The following is a 14,901-nucleotide window of genomic DNA, read 5'->3' on the forward strand; positions in this document are numbered from 1 at the left end:
TATATAGATGATTAACTTAGTGATAACATAGGCTTTAGGCCAAACCCTCATAGATCAATGCTTACCACACACAAGTGAAGAGATGAAGTGTTGGGTTCATTTAGCAACCATCTTTTATGTAACCGCATAGAGATTTTCATCAATATTAAAATTATCAAGAATTTGACTTACTAACATCTTTTGTTTTGTTTTTTTTGTTTTTTTTTTTTTTTTGGTTAGGTGACTTGTTGACTATTAATCCATTATGCAATATTTTTCAACGTGCAGCATAATTTTCATGTAAGGCTAGAGATTCATGTTATGGACACTTGTGTGGAAGTCATGATTGAGTAAAATATCATGCATTTGTGCTCTTAATAACATGATTGACTTAGTGATAACATAGACTTTAAGCCAAACCCCCAAAGAGCAAAGATTAATGCTCACCACACACAAGTGATAAGATGGAGTGTTGGATTCATTTGATGACCATCTTTCACGTAACCACGTAGAGATTTTTCATCAATATCAAAATCATCAAAAATTTGACTTGTTGACAACTTTTTTTTTTTTTGGTGACTTGTTGATCATTAATCCATTATGCAATATTTTCCACTATGGGGCATAATTTTCATGTAAAGCCAGAAACTCATATTGAGGACATTTGATGAGAAAGTGTAATTAAGTGTGTGTGTGTGTATTTAGCAGTTAGTTTGTTTCTCAAATAAATAAAATAAAATAAAGGTTGAACGTTGAAGGCAACACAAACTTGAAAATAGTGTGAGACAAATTGTGGAAATACAATCTTCATCTTCTTCCACAAAATATGGATCGACCTGGGGTGGGGGGGGACATAAGGGCCTGAGTCCCCCCTAACCCAAAGAAGACTTTTTTTCTAAGTATAATTTATTTTTTACGTGTTTTACTATCGTATGCCCTAAGGGCATATGTTAGTGAACCATTTTAGAAAAAAAATTAATGGGAAAGCTTTTTCCTAAAAAATTTCCTAAAAAAAATTTCCTAAAATAAATGACTAATGTATGTCTTAAGAACATATATTAACCGGACTTTTTTTATTTATTTTTTATAATTGGGACTCTTGTCCTCCAAGATTATATTAGCTTACTAAATTAGATAAATTTATAAATTGAAAACTAGTAAATCTATAAATTGAGATTGCATAGATGATTTCACTATAATATATTTAAAAACAATTGTATTTTGTATTTTTTGTCTTTGTTAGTAGATGATTGCATCTAAATATATTGAAAAATAATAATTTTGTGTATTTGTCATAGTTTGTTAATACTATATAGATGCTTATTTAAAGTTTTTTTTTCTCATACTCCTATTCCCTAGCTTGAAATCTTGTGTCCATCTTACGCAAAAGCATATAAAGCTGGAAGGACGTTCAACGCTTCATTGAGTAAGCTACTCAAATCAACTTGCAAAAGCTAAAGCAATTATCAATATGTGTTAGGTTCTAAGACCTTGGGGACTAATGTATTAGAATTTCAATGTGTAATGTGTTGGCAAACCATGATCAAAACATAGAGTTTAGGGTTAGGCTTGCTCAAAGTATGTTTTATTGTAAAGTTGGAATCAAGTGACCGTAGAATTTACTGGACTAAATCTGCAAAGCTCGATCAATCGAAAATTAGACTCGATTGATTGAATCACGTGCAGATTGTTTTTTTTGCAGAATTTCCAACTCAGCCTAAACCTGTTTGAGGTGTAGGGTTTTATGTTTGACTTCTCATATAAAAAGAAAAACCCTAACTACGTTTTAGAGGCTTTTGATGTGCTATGTGTTTGAATCTCTTGTGAGATCTAAAAGTGTTTACCTTCATGCACACTTAAGGTTATCAAGATCAAGATTGATATCAAGAGCTTGGTGATCGCTTCAGTTGCTGCATAAAAAACTTAACGAAGATCTGAAATCTTTGAGTGGAGTCTCAAAGTCACAAGTAGGAGAACTTGTGGTTGCAATGGATCAAAGAAAAGAAGTAGTCTGTAGACTCGGAACTATCACGTAGTCGTGATAGTAAGTTTTCTACTTGAGGTAACAATAGGATGTTAGTGGTCTAAGTCCTATTATACAAACTTCAATTCTTTCATAGTGGATCTGTTTTACCTTGAGGATAGTTAGGTTAAATCTTCTCCAAGTTTTTTACCGGTTTGGTTTTCCTAGGTCATCAGATCTTTGTGTTCTTTATATTTCCGCATTATATTTCTTTTACACATATTGGTTTAACCTAGTTTTAATTAACAAACTTGTTAATCAACTTGGCTTAATATTAGGTTAAACATATTGTGTTAAGGGGTCTAAAACTTTACAATATGCATGTACCAAATATATTGGCTTTTTTTTTTTTTTTTTTTTGAGAAGGTACTGTGGCTTTTTTTTAGCAGACTACAAAACATCAGTTGGTGCATTGTCCAATTAACTACATGGAATTTTAATTTATAGTGATCATTAAGTAACAATTATATATCATTTTCTTGCAAAGGTATCAATGAGGTTTTTTATTCTTTTAAATATATATTGGCGAGATTCAATCTAATGTCTACTATTTGATAATAAAAAACTTTACATTCAATAAAATGATTTAAAAAATGATACTTTTCATCAATATATGTACTTACATAAAGGTTTTTTTTTTTTTTCCTTTTTATCTCAGGAATATTTAAAGTTGACTTGAAAATAGTATGACAAGAAAACAAAAGAATTGGTAGAATTGTTGATTTGAAAAAAAAAATCATCGTCATTTGAGGGCTAGATACCACAGTATCCAACACTTGTAACGTGGACTTGTACAACTCCAGAGGACTAAATCACAGAAATCTTCACCACTCACGTGGCTCGTTGCCAAAACAAACGTACTGTCTATCTCTTTTTTTTGGTTTCCCACAGTGATCCTCAAAGCTTTCAACCAGAGACTAGGGCTGTCCAGACAACCCGCAAGACCAACCCATCCGGCCAAACCGACCGGACCCGAACCGTCCGCCACCCGATCCGACTACTCTGGCGGTCGGCGGCGGGTCCTCACTTTACAAAACCAATTCCGGCGGTTCGGGTGCGGGTCTCTTCCTCCAATACCCGAGCCACCCGACCCGACCGCCATATCTATGTTTAAAGGTCTGAAATCTTCAGTTCTCACTCTCAGACTCAGCTCTTCCTTTCACGATCTCTGCTACCCTTCGCCGATATGGCTCGTCTTCGATCTATTCCTCTCCATTGTCGACCAATGCCTCTCCATCGTCGATCAGCGCTCTTTGTCGTCGACCTCCGCTCTTTGTCCACAACGTCCCAGCTTGTTTCATCTCTTAGGTTCGTTTTGCTGTGGATTTGTGGATCTGTTCTCTGGGTTTTGTAATTTGTTCTTTGGATTTGTAGATGTTTTTTGGGTTTTTGTTCTTTGGATTTGTGGATCTGTTGTTTGGGTTTGTAGATCTGCTCTTTGGGTTGTAAATCTATTGATTTTGTTCTTCAAGAATCAAACTTTAGTGTTTGATCTGTGTATTTCGGTCGAAATCAAAGCCGACCGCCGCCCGTCCGCCGCCTGATCCGACCCGACCGGTGGCTGTTCGCGGTCGGCGGCGGGTCTGAAAATTCTCCACCCGATCTGATCGGGTCAGTTGCGGGTTGGGCACAAACCCGACCCGAACCGACCCGTGGACAGCCCTACCAGAGACTAATCACTGTTCGCGACAAGTGGGCCCATAACGGTGTAAATCGCTGGCCTAGGGAGTTTTTTCAAAGTGCTGGTGCCTGAATTTGAACTAGGGAGCTCCTAGTCAAGCCCAAGACAGCCACTTTGAGACCAAGTGCCCAACCACTTGGCCAACCCCACTGGGTTAACGTACTATGTATCTCGATTCTTATTTCTCAACACTTACATTGTGACATATCCCTAGAAATGAAGCAAATTCTAACTTTTCTATTAGTCTATTTTAATAAATTTCTCCCGTATTATTATGTTTGGATCTAAAGTTTCTTACAATTTTTACTTTTATTTTTGGTTTAGATCTAGGCCATGTGTGAATTTATTTACATTTTAGTCATAAGAGGGTTCACATAAAAGAAAAAAGAGTGTGTATTTGATGTTAATGTTGAAGGTTTATAAGGTGTTTGTTGTTCAAACTGAACCAAGACTTCACTTTGGAGTGCAATGTAATGTTAATGTAGAATCTAGTAGTCGCTATTTGGTGGGAAAATTATTGTATAGTCCCGGACTATGCAAAACAGCCTTGTTTGGAGAGTTTGGGATTACTCTAGGATCTATGAATAAGGTACTAAAGTACATGAAATAAGGGAAATCAAATCATAATTCCTAATTGTAGCAAAAAAGAAATTCATAATTAAGATTGCAATTAAACCCTTGAAAGTTAAAACCCTCAAAACAAAATTTGAATCCCATAATATGGACTAGTGGAATCAATTGGGCATTAACTTGGTGTCTGCACCACAAAACAAAAATCCAGTCCTTCGGATTTAAATATGTTGCGTCAAAATGGTGCATTATTGTTTACATGATCTCAATGATACTAAAAACTACAAAAGCAAAGCAAGTTTCCAACTCAACATAACAACTAAGATAGTATCACATCTCACAGTAAATGTCCGAATATGTCATCATGTGTTTAATAATATCTTTCCATCATCATCGCATAAAAGAATTAATTTCAAAAGGAAAGAAACCACAACCAATCACTCAAAACAGTTGCTAATCCAAACTTTGTATGTGAAGAAAACTCAAGCATACAAAACTACGTGTTTTTTTTTTTTTTTTTGATAACAGGGTGTTCAGACCTCTTTGAGTATTTGACTATTCCCTTGAGCATGTGCAGTCCCCCCATCCCACACACACTGGATAATTACATGGAGAATTCACTTGAGTGTGGCCCAAGATGTTAGCAAGAGGTTTTGAACCCATAATCTCATAGATATCTTGAAGCCTTAAGAACTACTAAGCCAACCCCTTAGCATAAAGTGAACTTGAGCATAAAGTAGTACAGAACTATGTTACTCGTAACTCTATGTACATGAAGAAAACTTGAGCATAAAGTAGTACAATCTTCATCTAGATGCCATAACTCTGTAATTTACAAAGGTTGGCGATTGCAACTTCAAAACAGTTAAAATGAAAAATCTGATTGCTGACTAATAAATATGGAAAAAGTACACCAGAATGAGAAGGTGTCTGGAATAAAATTATGGCTAAACAACATACACGAAGCTCCATCTCCTTTGGTCCTCTTCATACATTGGAGTATATCATGCATCGTCGCTTTAACTTGCTCAATCTGTAGCCTAACAGCGCTTCTTCATTATGAAGTACCTTAGTAGCCACCAAAACCCCAATGTTGGGCATTGATCACAGTTCCATCATACCTTGTTACCTTATATGTGTTTTGCACATCAACTCTTGGGTATCCAGGACTGTAATGTATAGTACACTGGTAGAGTATGCTACACTAGGCTAGAAGGCCGTGACAGCACCAAAATCAGTTTCACTTTCACCATCTAAATATAATCCTTGGTTGGCTTCTTGTGTGGCATTTGAGATGGCTTGATATCAACCTTGTAACAATGAGGTCCTGTAGTCTTTCGGAGAGTTCAGCACAATTCAATGGCTTTGTTTCAGGTACAAATGTGCTGAACAATCATTAATAGATAGTACTTAAAATGGGAGAACTAGAACGTACACGCATCACACACAATCTTTTATATAATCAGAACCAAACAGTGACATTTTGAATCACTAATTGAAACTTCTTCTGTACCAAAACATAAGATGGATACAGAAAACCCAAAACCATGTGTTGTACGTATAGTCCTTTCTCTTTTTTCCATTCACAAATTCAAAAGTTGTTATCATAAAAATTAAAAAGCCATAAATTGCATTCTAACTTCATGTGTTTTCTATGTCTAATTAGGCCAAAAATGGCATTGCTTAGCTATGTCGATAGTGACATAAGTAAAAACAGTTCATTGTTGACAATTTGATGAAATACTAACAATGAAAAAAATAATTATAATAATAATAAAAAGAACTTATCAAATACAAGGAAGAGCAGTTCAAGTGTTATTGAAGACAGCAAGGTCAACAAGAAAAATCAAATGGAAGTGTCAAATGACGAAATGTCAAGAGAGCCTCTGCACTACAAGATGCAGAAGAGAGCATGATACATGGTCATGTATATCAAACTAAGTGCGGCAGACAAGACACAGAAACGTTGCTACCAAAGTATATCTATGGCATTTCTCAGTCGTAGGACAAGCAAGCAGCTCAGCAGAAGACAACAACACAGATTTCTGGATTTTGATGTTTTCCTGTAATATGAAATTTATCCAAACTCAACATGTACCTATGAGCCAGTACAATAAACAAAACTGATAGTCTTGCAGAAAATCTGGGTGTAGAAACACTTCTAATTTGATTCCAACTAAAGCATATTATCATTACAAAAATATAAAATCAACAGTTCATCTAAGAATATTATTTTAGAAGAAAAAAAGTTAAAAAGTATAGAACTACCTATGAATCACATCACAAACACAAACTTGATTTCAAGAAAGACCTTATAAAAGCTAGAGATAATGAATATAGCATTAGATTCCCCAACAAAATCCCAGTAGGCATTCTGCACAGTAATTAAATACTCCTTGAATATGCCTTCCATAAAATCAATTTAAGTATCCCCAAGAAATCTTCCCCTCCCCTCCCCTCCTGCATCCCTAAAGGTCACCATCCCATTTCCCACACTTTGCTGCCCAATTGTAGATTTCTTTTTCCGACACTTCAGTTCAAACGTGATTTGATGTTAACATTAACTCTACTTGAATAACTTTAAACTTTTTAAATAACTAAATTTGTTCAAGGAAACTAGTAAAGAAGATAAGGAAATCAACAGAACAAATCAAAAGATCTTTCCCTCGAATCAAGATAATCCCGCTACTTCAAACACAGAAAGGATGGGTCACAAGAAAATTCTAAGATCCAGAACATCTCATGCCGCACTCACACAACTTCAAGCTCATAATGCAGCACTGTAAAAAGTTTCCGGATTGCAAATAGAACCTTACCAGGATGGTCAGTAGGTTGGTCATTCCAACGAGAAGCAGCTGTTGGTTGTGCAGGCAATTCATGTGCTTCACCTATCCTTTTATTATCAGGAATAAGAATTTCATCCATAAACATGGCGAAACTTTTAATCTGAGCATGGATATTTTCTCGGACTTGGCTCTGTTGATCAGCAAGAGAGGCTTTACTAGCCATTCTATGATCTCCTCTGCATCTGCCTCATCAGCATTCCTTCCCAAATGGTTGTAGCTGGATGTTCAAGTCTGTCATGAGAAAAAATTTGTGATTAAAGCACACCCAATGAAGCTGTACCTTGAGCAACAAAGGCAGCATAAATTCACATGAATCCAAGTGACAAAGTAGAGAACAAACAAAATTTGTATTATTTCTCTAAGAATAGTTGTACTGTTCTACAGCTTATTTTTTAACAAAGTAAGGCAGTCAAAATAGGCTCATCCAAACACAATCGTGAAAATTTATTTGATTTTTACTTTGTAAACATAATTTATATTAAAAAAAGGCCTAAACAACTAATTTATTCACTTATAACAAAAAGAGCTTAGGATTTTTATTATTAAGAATGGATCGTCCTCAAAGTTACAACAGGCTAGAAGGCTATGACAGCACCAACATCAGCTTCACCATCTAAACATATAGCTTGGCTGGCTTCCTTGTGAAGTATTTCACCATCAAGCTTGTAAACAATGAGGTCCTTTAGTCTTTCAAAGACTTCAGCACAATTCAATGATGTGCAGAAAAATCATTAGTAATTGGTACTTTAATGGGAGAACTAGAACACACATGACAAACCCACAAGCTTTAAGTAATCAGAACCAAATGTCAAAATTTTGTAATAATTAATTGAGACTTCTTCTATACCTAAACAGAAGATAGATAATTAAAACCCAAATAATGCAATTATGGTAAAAAAATATGTGTTGTACATATAAACCATTCTCTTCACAAATTCATAATTTATATTATAAAAATTAAAATGACATAAATTGCATTCTAACTTCATGTGTTTTCTACAAGTAGGCCAAAAAGGGCATTGTTTAGTAAAAACAGTTCATTGTTGACAATTTGATTAAAAAAAAAACTTATTAAATATGGAGCAGTTCAATAATTATTGAAGACAGCAAGGTCAACAAGAAAAATCAAATGAAAGTGTCAAATGATGGAAATGTCGAGAGCCTCTGCACCACAAGATGCAGAAGAGTGTGGCGATACATGATAATGAATATCAAATTAAGTGCAGCAGACAACCCAAAGCAATGTTGCCACCAAAGGAAACCTAAGGAATTTCACAACTGTTAGACAAGCAACTCAGCAGAAGACAACAATACAGATTTCTGGATTTTGATGTTTTCCTGTAATAAGAAATTTATCCAAGCTCAACAAGTACATATACTCCAGTACATTAAGCAAAAACTGATAGTCTTGCAATAAAATCCGGGTGCTGAAAACATTCTAATTTGATTCCAGTACAGCGACTATGATATTGGATCTTGTTTGTATGCGCAATTGTAATGAATTTTGTAACAATCAAACATATTTGACAGCTGTGTATTATGGAACTGGCACCCAGTTGAAGCCCTCTCATGTAACCTCTGATGCGGCAAGGGTTGATTTGATGTTATTGGGAAATATATTCAAGAAAAAGTTTGAAACATCAACCATATAATTAAATGAACACCGATTAGTTCTTACCACATAAGGAGATTAAACTGGAGGGCATAAGTCCAGCTTTGAGGACATCCTTGTACTTCATGAGATATTGATCCCCTTTTTTTTTCCCACATATCCATGTATTTGCTAGCCAGCAGCATGACATCCAAATACTAAAATGAGAATTGATCATAATCTAGCACTTTCTTGCAGTAAAATAATCTGAACCTCTATATGTGTTACCTCCAATACAATGACTTCCCATCAAGGCCCTGTCGAATATCAATCAAAACTTAGAACTTCACATAACCTTTAATCAATTTGGTTTCCAAGGATTCAATCCAAATAATTTCATGTTTTAGGTTACAAACTGGTTGAATTCCATGTTTAGCTGCAATAAGAATGGCATTCAAAAAAGAACAAATACTATTTTAGAGCTTTAACTTCAGTGAAAAGAAGCCAAGAGATATTCTAGAAGGTATTAACAGCATCAGAGCTTGCAAGTAATCGTTTTGTTTTATTGGTAAGTTACACATATGGGTGGGTCAGGAACCCTCAATCTCACCTGCCACCTTGTTCTTAAAAAAGGGGGAAATGTTCATTCGCAACATTGAAGTTTGCAAGAAATCTAACAACTAGAGCATATTATCTTTCCAAAAAAATTTATAAAATCACCAGTTCATCTAAGAATATTAATTTAGAAGTAAAAAGGTTAAAAATTATAGAACGAATCACATCACAAACACAAAAACATGATTTCAAGAAAGGCCTTATAGAAGCTAGAGATAACACAACTCCCAATTGAGGCCTCATAGAATCAATTTAAGTATCCCCAAGGCATCTTTCTTTTGCTGACACTTTAATTCAAAAGTGATTGGATGTTGACTTCAACTCTACTTGAATAACTTTAAATATTTTAAATAATTAAATTTGTTTAAGGAAACAATTAAAGAAGTTAGGGTAATCAATGGACAAATCAAAAGATCATTCCTTCAAATCAATATAATCCCCCTACTTCAAGGATGAGCCACAAGAAAATTCAAAGATCCTGAACATCTCAAGCTGCACTCACACAACTTCAAGCTTATAATGCAACATTGGAAAAGGGTTTTCTATTACAAACAGAATCTTACCAGCATAGTCCGTAGGTTGGCCATTCCTGCCAACAGCAAAACCAAGGCCACTCTGACAAGGAGCAGCTATTGGTTGTGGAGGCAGTTCTTGTGCCTCATTTATCCTTTTAGTATAAGGCAGAAGAATTTCATTTATACACAAGGAGAAACTTTTAATCTGAGCATGAATGTTTTCTTGGAGCTGCTTCTGTTGATCAGTAAGAGAGGCTTTACAAACCATTTCATTGAACCCCTTTGCTTTTGCCTCATCAGCATCCCTTCCCAAACAGTTAATGAGAAAAAAATTTGAGATTAAAGGAAAACCAATGAAGTAGTACACTGAATGACAAAGGTGAAACCAATATAGGCAACTTATGTCACATCTACTATTATTTGGCTGTTATCACCTTGCAAGTAATACAACTTTTTCAGTAATTAAGATTTAAGAAGTTTTGAAACCAATATAGGCACAAAATATATATTTAATAGTGGTGATCCAACCTAAAATTCTAAATCATTATAATACTACATTCACTTCTATCTTTAAATACCTTAGAGACAGGAACTAGAAAATAGTTGATGCCTAACCATGAACTTTATATGCTAAAGTTATGTTTGTTTTAGATTAATATGTAAATTTAATTTCAACAAACACCTTATGTAAAGTTTTTTAAAGCCTCACCTTTTTTTAACTATAGTTGTATTTTTAAACAAAGTAAGACAGTCAAAATAAGGTCATCCAAACACAATCTCAATGATAATTTACCACTTCTTTCGAGTAAATTTAAAATAAAAATAAAAATCCTTAACTAATAAATTCACTTATTACAAATAAATCTGACACAATATACGACAATTGATAGGGTTGAAACTTAGGGAATAGTCTTTTTTTTATATCATTATTATTATTATTGGTATATTATGCATTCATTAAGTTTTGAATCAAAACCTTACCCTCTATCTCATTATTATCGAAGAGGAAGTCATTTGAGGTAGATCTCATTGTTATGGTAAATTTGCTTTAATTAATTTGACCATAACATCAAAATCCATATAGTTTCTACTTCAGACATAATCATGTATATCAACAAAATTGGGCAAAACATTCATTCAAGAGGTTAATATAAACCAATCAAATGGTCTACACTGCTGATACGGTCCCTATCTTTTCACATTACATACAACATCCTTAGTGAAATTGGCCAATACCAACAGCCGCATATAGTTCCTATGCAAAGGTAACAAACAAGATAATTCAGATGACGAAGTCATAGTTACACTGACCTGGTATATATATAGAAACAATTTATTTATATCTGCTTCTAATTGTAATTGTCTTGATTGCAAGAGTTTTCACAACCTGTGAATATTTTTTGCAAAAGAGCAAAAGGGTCATACAAAAGCACAAAAAGAAGAAGAAGAAGAAGAAGAAGAAGAAGAAGATAAGAAAGTATAGCATAAGTGAAAGAAAGTTTTAAACTTTATTGAGTAGAGTTTATCGACTAATATTGTTATCAAAACCCAACTCAATTCAAAGTCAATCATAGATTTGGTTCAATTGAGTAGAGTTTGTTGGTTCCAAAATATTGTTATCAAAACCCAACTCAATTCAAAGTCAATCATAGATTTGGTTCAATTGAGTAGAGTTTGTTGGTTCCAAAATGAGAAACCCATTTTTAAAATAGGGAACAGTATTTTCAGTAAAACTATTATGTCATAAACCAAGGCTAAAGTTATGTCATATTTGTGAAATAAAATCCAAATGACTATCACATTTAGCTATGAATTAAATTGTATATTCAAAGTAGCTGGCTACAACATCAAAATGAAAGAACCAATATTAAGGACATATAACTTGAGGCAATACCTTTTGTCTAGATAACGATGCCTCACTTACTAAGGCAGACTCTTAGCTTTTCCAATAAATTCATCTTTCTCATTGCAGTCACATAAATCCAAACTTTTATTTCATCGGCAAACCTAAAATAAGCATGCCTCCAAGTCCTATTAAAGAAGAGAGCTCCACAAATTGCCCAAAATCCAGTTGCAAATCCAACTCCCATACCAATGTAGAAGTTGGAGTTTTTAGAATCATCTTCAACACTACCATTTGGTGAGCTATTCAAAGATTGTTCCTCAATTGTGCAGCTTTTTGGAAGAGGATCGCCACATAACTGAGGATTTCCAATGTAACTATGGGCATCAAATGATTGAAGCTGAGTGCTTGAAGGAATTCTGCCTGAGAGGTCGTTGTATGACAAGTCCAAGACACTAAGAAATGTCATATTAGACATGCTTGGAGGAATTGCACCAGATAAATGATTTCGTGAGAGATCAACTGACTCTAACTCTTTCATACTCCCAATTTTTTCTGGTATCTTTCCCATCAAATGATTTCAAGACAACTTCAAAAAACGTAATTTGGAAAGATCTTAAATTTCAAAAGGGATTGATCTGGACAAGTTGTTACTTGAAAGGTCTATGAGCCTAACTAATAGAAGGTTCTCTTTGTATTCCATTTCTCTCCCTTTGGGAACCAACTGAACACTCTCAACATAGGATGCATGCCCATCCGGATATAAAGAAATAACATTGGAATCATGTAATGCCATGGCGCTAATATTTTTCAAGCAATTTGGTATGGATCCAGATAGGCTATTATTGGCAAGATCTAATACTATAAGAGAAGAAATTTGGCATATTTGTTGAGGTATATTACCCTTGAACTCACTCTATCTTAAACGGAGAACTAAAAGATTTGTCAATTCTCCAATCCATAGTGGTATGATGGACAAATGATTATCACCCATATCAATAAGCCTCAGATTTGAGCATTTTTTCAACGATGAAGGAATATCTCCATAGATGCTATTGTTTTGTAAACCCAATGATTGGAGGTTAAGTAAAGGCCCCATGGAGTAGGGAATTCTACTTACTAGATTGTTGCTCCCTAAGTTTAAATGGATCAAAGACTGCCAATACTTCCAGCAGTGAGAAAGTTCTCCTGATAAGAGATTGCTTGATGCATCTAAAACTTCTAATTTATTCTTTCTAATTTTCTTTTGGCATAAGAAACTAGAAATGGGTCCATAAAATGAGTTGTTAGCTATATTGAGCACTTTGACAGTAGAACTCAAAAAAATGTCTGATACATCACATTCTATGTGGTTGTTAGAGAGATTGATAGATGTAATGTTTGAAGTCCAATTCCAGAACCAACCCGGAGCTTTGCCTGAAATTCCTGACATGGACATATCTAAAAAACTGAGGGATCTTTGTGATTGTAGCCATGAAGGAAATTTAGGACCTATCTTGATTAAGCTCATGGAGGCATAGTCAAGTTGGAAGGGGGGATCCCAATTGGAATTGACATTAAAGAACAATTGTGTTTTAGACATATAGAGATGCTTTAATTTTGAGAGTTTTTGGAAATGCCCTTCATCTACAGTACCCATTAAAGAATTTTTTCCGACATACAACGTCTCTAACTCAGAGAGAAGCCAAAGACTGTTTGGAATGGTGCCATTCAATTGATTTTGGTTGAGGCATAATATTCTCATATGAGATAAATTCCCAAAGGAAGAAGGTATAGGACCATCTAAAGAATTAAATCCGAGATCAAGGTATGTTAGATGCTTAAGTTGGCCTAACGGCTCCGGAATTTGTTCAGTTAGCTTATTGAAACACAAGGCTAGATATTCTAATTTCTCTAAATTGAAAATGCTAGGCGGTATATTGCCTTTCAAAGAACTGTTGTACAGTTTAAGCCCTAAGAGGCTTGTACTGAGATTAGAGAACCAATTAGGTATCTCATGATTGAAATGATTTTCAGAAAGATGAAGGAGTCGAAGAGACGTGAAATTGACAAATCCAAGAGATGGATTCAGGCTATCAAGCTGACAATATTCCAAGTATAGCTTCGAAAGAGATGGGAACTTACTCATTATTTGAAGCCAATCAACTTCTCTGTGAAGGTCAACTGAGTTCAGGTCAAGGATTTGAATGGCAGAGAGACCAGACATCCAACGAAGGTTATCAACATAGAGGTCAGAATTATATCCAAGAGACAGATAGCGAAGGCTTGAAAGGTTCCCAAGCTGATGAGGAATGAGTCCACAGAAGTTAGCGCCATAGAGCTCAAGAACTGTGAGACTGAACATTGAACCAAGGAAAGTTGGGATCGGAGTGCAATTAAAGTCATTGCCACTCAAATCCAAGTAATTCAAATGTTCTAATTGGAGCAACGAACCACTACTCTCACCGCCTAAGCTCGAATTATAGAGGTAGAGCTCAGAGACTCGGCCGATTTTCTTGTCGCAGAAAACTCGGTCCCAAATACAGCAATCTTTATGGTCAGACCAGGATGAGAGGACGTGTTCTTGATCAGTGAGACCACGTTTGAGGGTTAGAAGGGCTTGCTTGTCTTTTTCATTGCAAGAGACATTTGAGATTGACTCTGCTTTGAAGAAGAAGAAGCTTAGACTGAAGGCAATGGGAAGGAACCATACTAAAAAAAGAACATGATGAAGAGTTGCAAAAGAGGCGGCCATGGTAACGAATTGAAGGAAGGGAAGTTTGAAGGAAGAAAAGCTGAAGTGTGGGTATATAGTTATTAGAGCTCATCGTAATATATATATAGTGACTCTTCAAACCCTTTCTCCTTTTCCTTATTATTATATTATCTTAATAAAGAACTTGACTTGTTGACTTGCTGACTTGTGCTTTTAAATTCATCCGATGTGCATGTGAAACACCATTTAGTGGCCTATGATACGACGGTGGAATTAACATTTCATTCAAAATTTTCACGCTAAAGGTTGGTTTTTGGTGAAGAATTTCCCATTACAGTGTTGTTGAAACAATGATGAAGCAATGTTAAATTATCGATGGTCTCAAAAGTTTAATTTATTAAAATATGAAAATTTTAATTATTTAGCAACATAATTCTAACAAACAATGAGCCTTATCGAAATATTAGAAAATGAGAGTATATTAGAAACCCAAATTCAAAAGTTTGAAAATAAGATAATTTTAGAAATATGGTATGATAGTAC

At 34.8% G+C, this 14,901-nt stretch overlaps 1 pseudogene; it reads right to left on the reverse strand.

Annotated features, from left to right (window-relative positions):
* Positions 1-11,720: 11,720 nt before the first annotated feature.
* LOC142636094 (receptor-like protein EIX2) lies at positions 11,721-14,444 on the reverse strand (annotated as a pseudogene).
* Positions 14,445-14,901: the final 457 nt, after the last annotated feature.

The sequence above is a fragment of the Castanea sativa genome, chromosome 5 (genome assembly GCF_040712315.1).
Source record: "Castanea sativa cultivar Marrone di Chiusa Pesio chromosome 5, ASM4071231v1".
Classification (NCBI taxonomy): domain Eukaryota; kingdom Viridiplantae; phylum Streptophyta; class Magnoliopsida; order Fagales; family Fagaceae; genus Castanea; species Castanea sativa.